This window comes from Triticum urartu, chromosome 3A, assembly GCF_056163025.1.
Source record: "Triticum urartu cultivar PI428250 chromosome 3A, HENAU_Tu73, whole genome shotgun sequence".
Taxonomy (NCBI): Eukaryota; Viridiplantae; Streptophyta; class Magnoliopsida; order Poales; family Poaceae; genus Triticum; species Triticum urartu.
Window position 1 is genome coordinate 377,567,960 of NC_141875.1, and position 10,891 is coordinate 377,578,850.

The 10,891-nt window shown below is 56.1% G+C and overlaps 1 pseudogene; it reads left to right on the plus strand.

Annotated features, from left to right (window-relative positions):
* The first annotated feature begins 8,348 nt into the window (after window positions 1-8,348).
* On the plus strand, window positions 8,349-9,260 carry LOC147979758 (E3 ubiquitin-protein ligase SINA-like 4; annotated as a pseudogene).
* The last annotated feature ends 1,631 nt before the right edge of the window (window positions 9,261-10,891 follow it).

Here is a 10,891-nt window from a genome sequence, read left to right on the forward strand (position 1 = left end):
TTAGGAGTTGTTCAACCTGGCGACCAAGTGCGCAAGAGCTGAAGAGGAGCGCCCCTCTCTCCTTGAGCTGCCAGCTATGGGCGCGGAGGAGAAGAAGGCCAAGGCCAAGGACGTGAAGTGCAAGGAGGCAGCTGTACTCGCAGCGGAGCCCGACATCAAGCGGGGCAGAGATCAGCCCGAGTCATCCAAGAACGGCCGACCGTTCTGCGCCTTCCACAAGATGAACACCCACAATACCAGCGACTGTCAAGAGCTCAGAGCCATACGAGAAGGACGCTACGGTCGACGCCCCGAGCGCAACGACCGGGGCTACAACCGCGGAGGAGGACGTGGAGGCGGACGCTGGGACGACCGTGGCCCGTGCCAGGAGTGGCGCAACCGACCTCGTGAGGACCGCTGGCAGGACCAACCTCGTGAGGGCGCCTGGAGGGACCCGCCATGTGAGGATCGCCGCCGGGGCAACGCCGGTCTTCCCCCTCTGCCACCACCAAGAAACAACGACGACCACCACCAGGACGAGGGGGCTAGAGGCTTCCAGGATCCGCGTGCGACCACCTGCATCTTGGGGGGCGCCCAGGCCCCAGCCTCTCAGCGCATCTTCAAACAGTTCGCTCGCGAGGTGAACGCGGCGCTCCCTAAGCTCGAGGCCACGCGCCTGCTCAGGTGGTCCCAATGCGCCATCACTTTCAACTCGACGGATCAGCTCAAGTGCGCAGCCTCCGCTGGCGCCCTCCCTATACTGTGTTCCCTAGTCATCAGCAATGTGCAGGTTACCAAGACCCTCATCGACGGCGGTGCAGGTCTCAACGTCCTGTCTGTTAACACGTTCGACAACCTCCAAGTGCCATATGAACAGCTCCAGCCCACCAAGCCTTTCTCAGGAGTGACCGACGGCTCCACCACACCGATAGGGCAGGTCCGCCTGCCTGTCACCTTCGGGGAGTGCAAGAACTACCGCACCGAGCTCATCGACTTGAACGTCGCGCACATCCGCCCGCCGTACAATGCCATCCTTGGGTATCCGGCCCTGGCCAAGTTCATGGCAGTCACTCATCATGGCTACAACGTTCTCAAGATGCCTGGAAGCAGAGGAATCATCACGGTCCCGTGTGAAGAGAGGGATGCGGTGTGCTCCCTCGAGCGCGCCTTTCAAGCCGCTGCAATCGACGACCCCGACAGCAGGAATGAAGGCCCTCTGGAGGCCATCCCCAAGAAGAAGAAGCCGCGCCATGCAGGACCTCGGGAGGATGGCGTCGTGGCAGGATCCACATCAGGACCAGCGCCCGCTCTAGGGGCGCCTCCCTCCATCGCATAGGAAGGCGCGCCCGGCGCCCTCCTCAGGCAGGGCTCGGGGCCTCTCTTCTGGAGGGCCTCAGACCTTGCCAACCTCACGAGGGAGGCGCTTGGGCACCACTTGGAGGCGTGCTTCGTGGCACGTGACCCTCAGGAGAGCACAGGGAAAGGAGTGCCCACCACTCACGAGTTCATCACCAAGACCACCCAGGAACTGCAAGAAGCAAGAGCCATGCGCGGCGACAGCCGCCCATGAGGCGCAGCTCCACATCCTGGCAAGGATGCTGGGCTGCATGTCTGCATCGACGTCCCAGGGCTCAACATGGCCGCATCTCAGGAGCGTTTCTGGCCTTCGTGTGTGTGCCGCTACGAGGACACGTCGCACAGCTACGTTTGTAAGCCCTTTGGCTTGCCTAGCATGGCGTCGGCCTATCAGCGCAACATGCGAGGTGTCCTGGCGGCTCAGGAAGCTAGGTACCACACCATTCTGGAGGAGATGGAGACGGTCTTCAGGGAACCTCCCGAGCCCCCAGAGCCATCCGAGGCTTAGGGTTCTGGCGGCTCATGAGGAGTCATTTCTTCAATGCACTCTTTCAGCTGCACCAACTCTACTTCCAAGCTCGTTTAGCTGGAAGCGCCCCTCGGGCTGCATTATTCCCAGGCCGCGTGGGTCCGTCCCTGCGGCATGTATCCCTTTTGCTTATGTCTTTAGCTTACCTTGTTGGGGGCGCCCCTCGGGCTGCATCATCCCCAAGCCGCTTGGGCCAGACCCGGTGGCATGTATCTTCCTACATTTATCCAAATTGATCTGCTCTCCATGCTTAACCAGCCAACTGCGGCCACCTGCTCGATTGCTGCCCACCACGGGTCTGTTCATCCTATGCAATTCGCTTGCACGTTAAAAGGGGGGCTGCTGAGCATCGTGACTCAGGAGCTCTTACTGGCTCTCCAGCCCTCACCCCCTGGCCTTGACCATGGCATCACGACCTGGCATACCAGCGGTGGCTGAGCTCGCTCGAGGGCCGGGACCTGAGGACGTAGAGTGCTTGCATCTATCCACCTTGAAAGGACATACAATCACCAAGACTCAAGAACAGGCGCAACCTGCCTTGAGGTAGGGCCTCGTGAGTCCCGCTCTGGCTCACGAGTGCCCAGATACACCTCGCAGCCCTGCCGTGCAAGCCACATGTCAGGGCGGGGCTGTACACGCCCCAGGGGCTCCTCCCGGAGGGGGGCCTTCATCCCACGCCCAAGTGGAAGCACCATGCTCCGCGCTGGCTGTCGACACTGCTGAGGAGCGGCTATGCCCGTGCACAAGCGGAAGCACTATGCTCCGCGCTGGTGATAAGCAACTGAGGGCGGCCCCATGGTCGTACCAACCTCAGGGAGCCTAGAGCTCAGCGCCCAGCCTCACCACAACGCCTCCCCTCAGGAGAGCCGCACGAGGGGGCTGGGCACGGGGGCTGCGCTCGGGTCACGGCCAAGTGCACGCCACCCAACCAGGTCCCCCGGACCTGGGCGTCACACACCCCTCCCGAGGGCTCGGCTAGGGCAGGTATGGAAATTGTTTGCACGTCAAGGGGAACTCCTGAGCATCGCGACTCAGGAGCCTAACTGGTCACATAGCCCCTCACTCCTTGGTCCATCCTGGTATCCGGTCGGACCAATGGCGGTTGAGGTATGCGCGTGGCCGGGCTCTACCGAAGTAGAACATTGATCTATCCTCACGAACTCTCCCTATATGCTGTTTGCGCGTCAAGGGGGACTCCCGAGCATCGTGACTCAGGAGCCTAACTGGTCACGTAGCCCCTCACTCCTTGGTTCGTCCTGGTCTCCAGTCGGCCCAATGGCGGTTGAGGTATGCGCGGGGCCGGGCTCTACCGACACGGAACGCAAAGCAAATAGGAAGGAAATCGCAATATCTCAAAGCAAATATTACAAGCATATTGTTCTCACAATACCAAATGAAAAGTCTAAATGCCTCCATGAGGCTTGATACATGTCGCGGGAACGAAACGGGAAGAATAGCCGTAGGTCACGCCTGGATATCGCCATCGCCTGCGGAAGGTGCTCCCTCGTGAGCAACAATGTTCTCAGCTTCACCACCAGCTGCAGGACCCGCGGCGTCGCTAGACAGAGGATCGGAGACAAATCCGCGGAACTTCCCCAACAAGGCCTCCACTTGACCTTGTACAGTCGCGGCGGCAGCTTCACAGTGATCTTCAGCCACAGGCTCCAGCAGCTCGTCAAGGCGAGCGCTGGGGTCGCGGAGGTGCAAATGGATGAAGACGCGAGTCAGTGCAGCTGAAGACAGGACGAGAGCTTCTGCCTCCGCCATGGGCCGAGGCCATCAACGACCTCCTCAAGCACCTTCCCCACGAGAGGGAGCAGCTGGGCGGCGCCGTCCTCGTCGGTGTCCAGCGGCTTCTCCAAGCCGTGCTCGTAGAGTGTCTTCAACGCCTTGCGAGACCTCTTCTCGAGATCAGGAAGGCCACGTGGTCTTCAGCCAGGACTCGCGCCTTGGCATCAAGATCGGCCTCCCTCGTCCCCATCTTCCGCTCCAACTCTTCCAACCGGTTGCGCTCGGCGGCCTGCTTCTTCCCCAGCTCCGCCAGCTTGGCATCTTGGTTCTTGACGGCTTCCTCCTTGGCCTTCATCTTCTCCTCCTTCACTTGGCGGCAGCGTGCCTCTTCGGCGTGCTTGTCGTGCAGGCTCTACAACTCGCCCTCCAGCACTTGGCAGCGGTCACGGGCGGCCTTGGCGTCTTTCAGTGCCGCCTCACGATCGGCTGCAGCTCTGGCGGCTCCTTGCTTCTCCTCCTCGGAAGCCGCAGTAGCCTGGCCCAGTGCCGCGCGAACCGCTAGGTCGGAGTGAAGCTAGCCTAAGCTCGAGAGGCCCCCTCGGCGGCATCACGTTGGAGAAGAACCGCGGGAAGTGGATCCAAGAGCTTGGAGGCATTGGCGCCCACAGCACCAACTCGCGCGAGGAGTCCGCGGCGTGAACCCCATGGGCGACGGCGCGCGTCGCCGGGGCGCGGTGACCCCGAATGTGGCCTGGGTGGCGCTACTCGTCACTTCGTCATCCTGAGCCCTCGGCTCAGGCGTACAAGGGCAGCGGGTACCCCGGAGGAGGCCGCTCGCACCAAGGCCTCAACACCACCTGCATCGCCACTTCATCACGGTGATGGATCAACGTTTTCTTCGGTGGAAGAGGCCCCAGATCATCACAGGGAGCCTTTTGCTTCTCTTCAGTAGAAAACTTTCTAATGGTCGCCATTGTTGTCAGCAGTGGAGCAAGGAGGAAGGAGCAAGCAAGCAAGGAAGAGATGGGCAACGAGGGCTCCGCCCCCTCCCCATTTATAGCAAGAGAAGGCCAACGGCATCTCCCACGATCGCAGGTAATGATGGTTTTCGCAGGGACTTGTCAAGTCGTGCAGTTGCCAAGGCAACATGGGGAAGCGGAGACACCCACGTCCAATCAACCGCCACGCGTCAATCGAGGCCACAGGCTTTTGGGGCCCGCGGTGCTCCGAACTTGGCCATTATCTTCGCCGCGAAGCCAAGCCCGAGCGCACCTTGGGCTCGGGGGCTACTGTCGGCGTTCTGGGAACGGGGGTCCCCAGACTTGCCTGCCTGCGGCCCATGGCGTGGCTAAGCCAGCAGGCTGTACGGCCGATCTTCAACAACAAGGCATCCAAGACCCTCGCGAGGGTCCAAGCCTCGCGAGGCAGATGAAGCAAGGCCTCCTCTGGAGTGGCCTATCTAGGTAGGCTCACAAGGAGCAGAGATATCAAGGCAGGGCAAACCTCACGAGGCCCTCGTGACGTGAGCCATGACGCACGACACCAGGCGGGCGCCAGGTGGGCGCCAGCGTGCGCAGCGTCCTTATTTCCTCTTTGGTGCTAAGGAGGCTAGCGCAGACGAAGAGTACCGAGGCATCATGCAAAGGTTGCTATATTGGTGCAACGAGACCAAGACCAGGAGGAAGGCAAGACGGAGGTCATCGTGGAGCCCAAGACGGCGTCACCGCTAGAGCTTTTCGCAGGCGAAGACCACTTTTGTCAGGATAGCTTGTACTAGCTGCCCCCCTTCAAATTTGCCAGACGTTGTTGGCTCCCTTCCTGCTCGATATTTGGGAAGAGGACTAGGGCCTATATAAGTAGAGCTAGCCACCATAGTAAATCTCATCTTATCCTATCTCATATCATATCATATCATCTCATCTCATCTCATCTTAGCTTGATCCAACCCGATCGAGAGCCTACTCACAAGAACACCTCAACCTCAGGAGGCTGTTCTTCCCTTGTACTGTTCGTCATCAGCCCTAGAGGCAATACACCACCACCACACTGGAGTAGGGTATTACACCACAACGGTGGCCCGAACCAGTATAAACCTCGTGTCTTTCTGTGTTGCGAGCTCGTCGAGTTCGTCCGCGAGATCTTAGCGAGCTAGGGCGTAGATCGGTAGGAAGGAAAGAGTTCGCGCGCACCCTAGTGTTCGAACCTTAAGGGTTTGCTGGAACCCCACATCCGACAACTCGGGCCCTAGCAACAAGCATTAAGCATAGCAAGTCATAGCAACATTAATCTCAGAACATAATGGATACTCGGGATCAAACCCTAACAGAACTAACGCGATTACATGATAAATCTTATCCAACCCATCACCGTCCAGCAAGCCTACGATGGAATTACTCATTCGCGGCGGTGAGCATCATGAAATTGGTGATGGAGGAAGGTTGATGATGACGATGGCGATGGATTCCCATCTCCAGAGCCCCGAACGGACTCCAGATCAGCCCTCCTGAGAGTGATTAGGGCTTGGTGGAGGCTCCGTATCGTAAAACGTGATGACTCCTTATCTCTTATTTTTTTCTCCCCGAACGTGAATATATGGAGTTGGAGTTGAGGTCAGTGGAGCACCAAGGGGCCTACGAGGCAGGGGGTGGGCCCAGGGGGTAGGCGCGCCCCCACCCTCGTGGACAACGTGTGGGCCCCCTGGCCTTAATTCTTTCGTCGGTATTTTTTATATATTCCAGAAATATTCTCCGTTGATTTTCAGGTCATTCCAAGAACTTTTATTTCTGCACAAAAATAACACCATGGCAATTCTGCTGAAAATAGCATCAGTCCGGGTTAGTTCCATTCAAATCATGCAAGTTAGAGTCCAAAACAAGGGCAAAAGTGTTTGGAAAAGTAGATACATTGGAGACGTATCATCCTCCTCTCCTGGCGCGCCTCTAGGGCCAATCGGCCTCCCCCTTGCTCATTTATATACGGGGGCAGTGGGGCACCTTAGAACACACAAGTTGATCATTGATCCCTTAGCCGTGTGCGGTGGCCCCCTCCACCATAATCCACCTCGGTCATATCGTCGTAGTGCTTAGGCGAAGCCCTGCGCCGGTAACTTCATCATCACCGCCATCATGCCGTCATGCTGACGAAGCTCTCCCTCGACACTCGACTTGATCGAGAGTTCGTGGGACGTCACCGAGCCGAACGTGTGCAGATCGCGGAGGTGCCATACTTTCGGTACTAGGATCGATCGGATCATTAAGACGTATGACTACATCAAGCGCGTTTTCATAATGCTTCCACTTATGGTCTATGAGGGTACGTGGACAACACTCCTCCCCTCTCGTTGCTATGCATCACCATGATAGATCTTGAGTGTGCATAGGATTTTTTTTTGAAATTACTGTGTTCCCAAACAGAGGCGACTGCCGCTCCTGTCTCTCGTGTGTCAGGAGACGTTCCCGTCGACGACGAGGTGCCTATGGTGCCTATTGTGCACCGCGACCAAGGTGGAGAGGAAAACGAGAGAACTACGTATTTGTTTATGGTGTAGATTCACTCATTTTTGGTCCATATGTACTCCGTCTCGGTGTAGTCTAGTCACTTGTTGAAATGTTTAGAAAGACAAATACTCTTTTCTGGTTTACAGGGCTATACTAGCAAGTAATAGTGGGCTCACATAGCAATTTTGTCTCATGCGAGAGCCTGGCTATATGCGTGCTCCAAGATTCGAAACTGCCACATTCGGGTTGCGCTTGGCTCTTCGCCTCTTCGAGAAGAAGAACAATGATGTTACTACTACTGCTTCTACAGTGTCGAATCCACTGCTACATGTCCGTCCACCGCGAGCGGGAGGGATAGCCTGTTGTAGTACTACTATAAGCAAAAGCATGTACTCGTCTGCGAGACACCGCGCGCATGGGCGAGGGAGAAGGCGAGTAGTAAAATCAAGCTTCTCCTCGTTGTACGAGTTGACATACCCGCAGTGTACAATACTCCATTTGCTGCAACCTCTAACATACCCCACCACAAATTAAAATATATATTCCTGTCTTGACCAGCTGAGCGTGCAAACTACAATAACCAGGATGACAGATAGGGCCAGAAGATTATTTTAAAAAATAAGCATGGAGCCGACCCCAACAATTTTAAATCTTACAGTCACGGTAGACGCTATCCTAGACTGCTCTACACATGAAACTGCCACACGAGCGTCCGGGCTGTGCTTGGCTCTTCGCCTCTTCGGGAAGTCGAACAATGATGGAGTACTACTGTAGTGGAGGAGTACTATAGTATGCTTCTGGCCATCTGACACCGATTGAACTGCTGCATGTCCACCGCGTGCGGGAGGGAGAGCGTGTAGCGAACAAAAGCTTCTCCTAGTCCTGCCAGCCACGACGCTCATGGGCGAGGGAGGGACGCAGCTTCATTGACTCACTACTCCTGCCTTTGCGTGTATGACAGGTGGGCCCAACAGGAGGGTGGCCCACCGGTCATGCAGCCATAGGCAGGTGCGGTTAAGGCAAGAGGGCGTTGTAGTAATCAAACTTCTCAGTTTTGTACGAGTTGACGCGACACATCAAAGCACTGCAATCGATATATTTCAATAATTTGCGTCTACCAATGCATTAATTACAACGCATGCATGCATGTCGTGACTCTCCTTTTGATACTTGCATGTATTGATTTAATGCACCTTGTAGTAGTATGAATATGTGACAGTAAAGCTTTTTAATGCCCAGTCCTAATAAAGCGAGAGATGGTTGTGCACGAGGAGGGTGAGATCATGCAGACGGAACAGGACCCGACGATGGAGATCTCTATGGTCTCGATGGACCTCACCTTGCTCCACTGCCCCTTGTGCCTCCGCCCCTTGAAGCCTCTAGTGTATGAGGTTCGAATACACCTCCTCCATTCAGCTAATCGAGCAAGGTGCAGGTTTCTTGATTGATGTGCTGTTCGATTGATTTGTGTAGTGCAAGGGAGGGCACCTGGCCTGCGCGGACTGCCGCGTCAAGCGCCCCGGGAACAAACGGCAGTGCAGGAAGTGCAAGCGCGGCGGTGGCTTCGACGTGCGGAACACGGCGGCGAACGTTGTCCTCTCCTCGGTGAGGGTGGAGTGCATGCACGAAGGCTGTGGGCTCTTCGTCACTTATCACAAGCTCGCCGATCACCAGAGCGTGCATCCGCTCGCGCCCTGCAAATGCCCCGTGCCCGTGTGCGGCTATGAAGGCCTACCGCCGGCGGTCTCCCACCACATCAGCACCGTGCATCCCATGCCCGTGCACAGGATCCAGTATGGCAAAGTGCTCCAACTGCAAGTGCCACTGTCGGAGCCACGACTCTTGCTATTCGCAGAGGAGGACGGCTGCGCGTTTTTCTTGGTCAGCGGCGTGCTCGACATCGCCGCGCCTATCGCCGTGTCGGTCGTCTATGTCAGAGCGGGGTCGTCCCCACTTCCGCACTACGTAGCCAACCTGTGGGAGAACGGCCCGCCGGGGGAGCCCAAAGGCAGGACTGACGTCGTCAAGGTGGAAATGGAGGTGACAAGCAGCAAGGATCCCGGCGATGTCGCCGTGCACGAGCTGACCTTCTTCACAGTTCCACCAAGCTGCTGGCCTTGGCTAAGCTGGTGTCCCTCCAAATTCAGATTGACAAGCTCACATCCTAAATGATTTTACATTGCCTTCTGTTTATCTTAGTAATATGCTAATATAGGGGTTAGTGTCGGTGTCAAAACCGGCGGATCTCGGGTAGGGGGTCCTGAACTGTGCGTCTAGGATTGATGGTAATAGGAGACGGGGGACACGATGTTTACCCAGGTTCGTGCCCTCTCTATGGAGGTAATACCCTACGTCCTGCTTGATTGATCCTGATGAATATGAGTGTTACAAGAGTTGATCTACCACGAGATCGTAATGGCTAAACCCTAAAAGCCTAGCCTGTATGACTATTGTAATGAGTATATCCTTTCCGGACTAACCCCTCCGGTTTATATAGACAGTGAGGGGATCTAGGGTTTACATAGAGTTGGTTACATAAGAAGGAATCTTCATAGTCGGTCGCCAAGCTTACCTTCCACGCCAAGGAGAGTCCAATCCGGACACAGGTACAGTCTTCGGCCTTCATGTCTTCACGGCCCATCAGTCCGGCCTATGGATAACAAGCTGGTCGCCCGAGGACCCCTTAGTCTAGGACTCCCTCAGTAGCCCCTGAACCTGGCTTAATTGACGAGGAGTCCGGCGCGCAGATTGTCTTCGTCATTGCAAGGCGGGTTTCCTTCTATCCGAACTTCAAGATAGTCTTCGGATGCGATAATAGTATCCGGACCTGTCACACACACCATACATAACCACAAAGAGAATATATTTTTACACGAGTCTAATCTGCTGACAACTTTTTACAATATGACACCACGTCTGACCAGTCATAATTCCGAACCGCTTTTGTGTTCGACGTCCCACATCCCGAGACGCGGTTGCCATTGGCACGTCTTGTCAAAGTAGAGATCGTGTCCCCTTATCACGGGATTCTCATCAATGCGGGCATGGGTAACCCAACTGTGCCATTTATACAGCCCTTGGGAATAGGCGAATCTTAAGGCGAGTGAGGAGGCGTTTAATATTTGTTGCCTTTATAAGGGGATAAGGATTCCCTCTTCCTCTCTCACGCCCTCTCTTTGTCTCCGCCTTTCCAATCTCGAGCTCCAGCGCCCAAGTTCTCATCTCCTTTCCACTCAAGCAACCATGTCCGGATCCGGAGGCCAAGGTAAGTGGATGGTCTCCTCCGTCAAGGAGGAGAACATTATTGAGCTTCGGGCAGTCGGATACTTGCCGAAGGAGATCACTCATCGCCTGCCGACCGAGGGACAAGTCGTCCCCATGCCGAAGACCACGGAGAGGGTAGTGTTCATCCCCCATTTCTTCAGCTGGCTAGGGTTTCCACTCCACCCTTTCGTCCGCGGGCTGATTTATTATTATGGAATAGATTTCCATGACCTGTCCCCGAATTCCTTCCTCAACATCTCGGGGTTTATCGTCGTGTGTGAGGCCTTCCTCCGCATCCAACCCCATTTCAGGCTATGGCTCAAAGTCTTTAACATGAAGCCGAAGATGGTGGATGGCCAGCATGCGGAGTGCGGAGGAGCCATGGTGAGCAAGCTGTCCAACGTCCCCTGGGCCAAAGGTACTTTTGTTGACACGGTAAAGGAGTGGCAGAAGCAGTGGTTTTATATCACAGAACCTCGCGGCACCACCTGGGCCGCAGCTGCCGAATTCCGCTCCGGTGCTCCCATGCGACTCA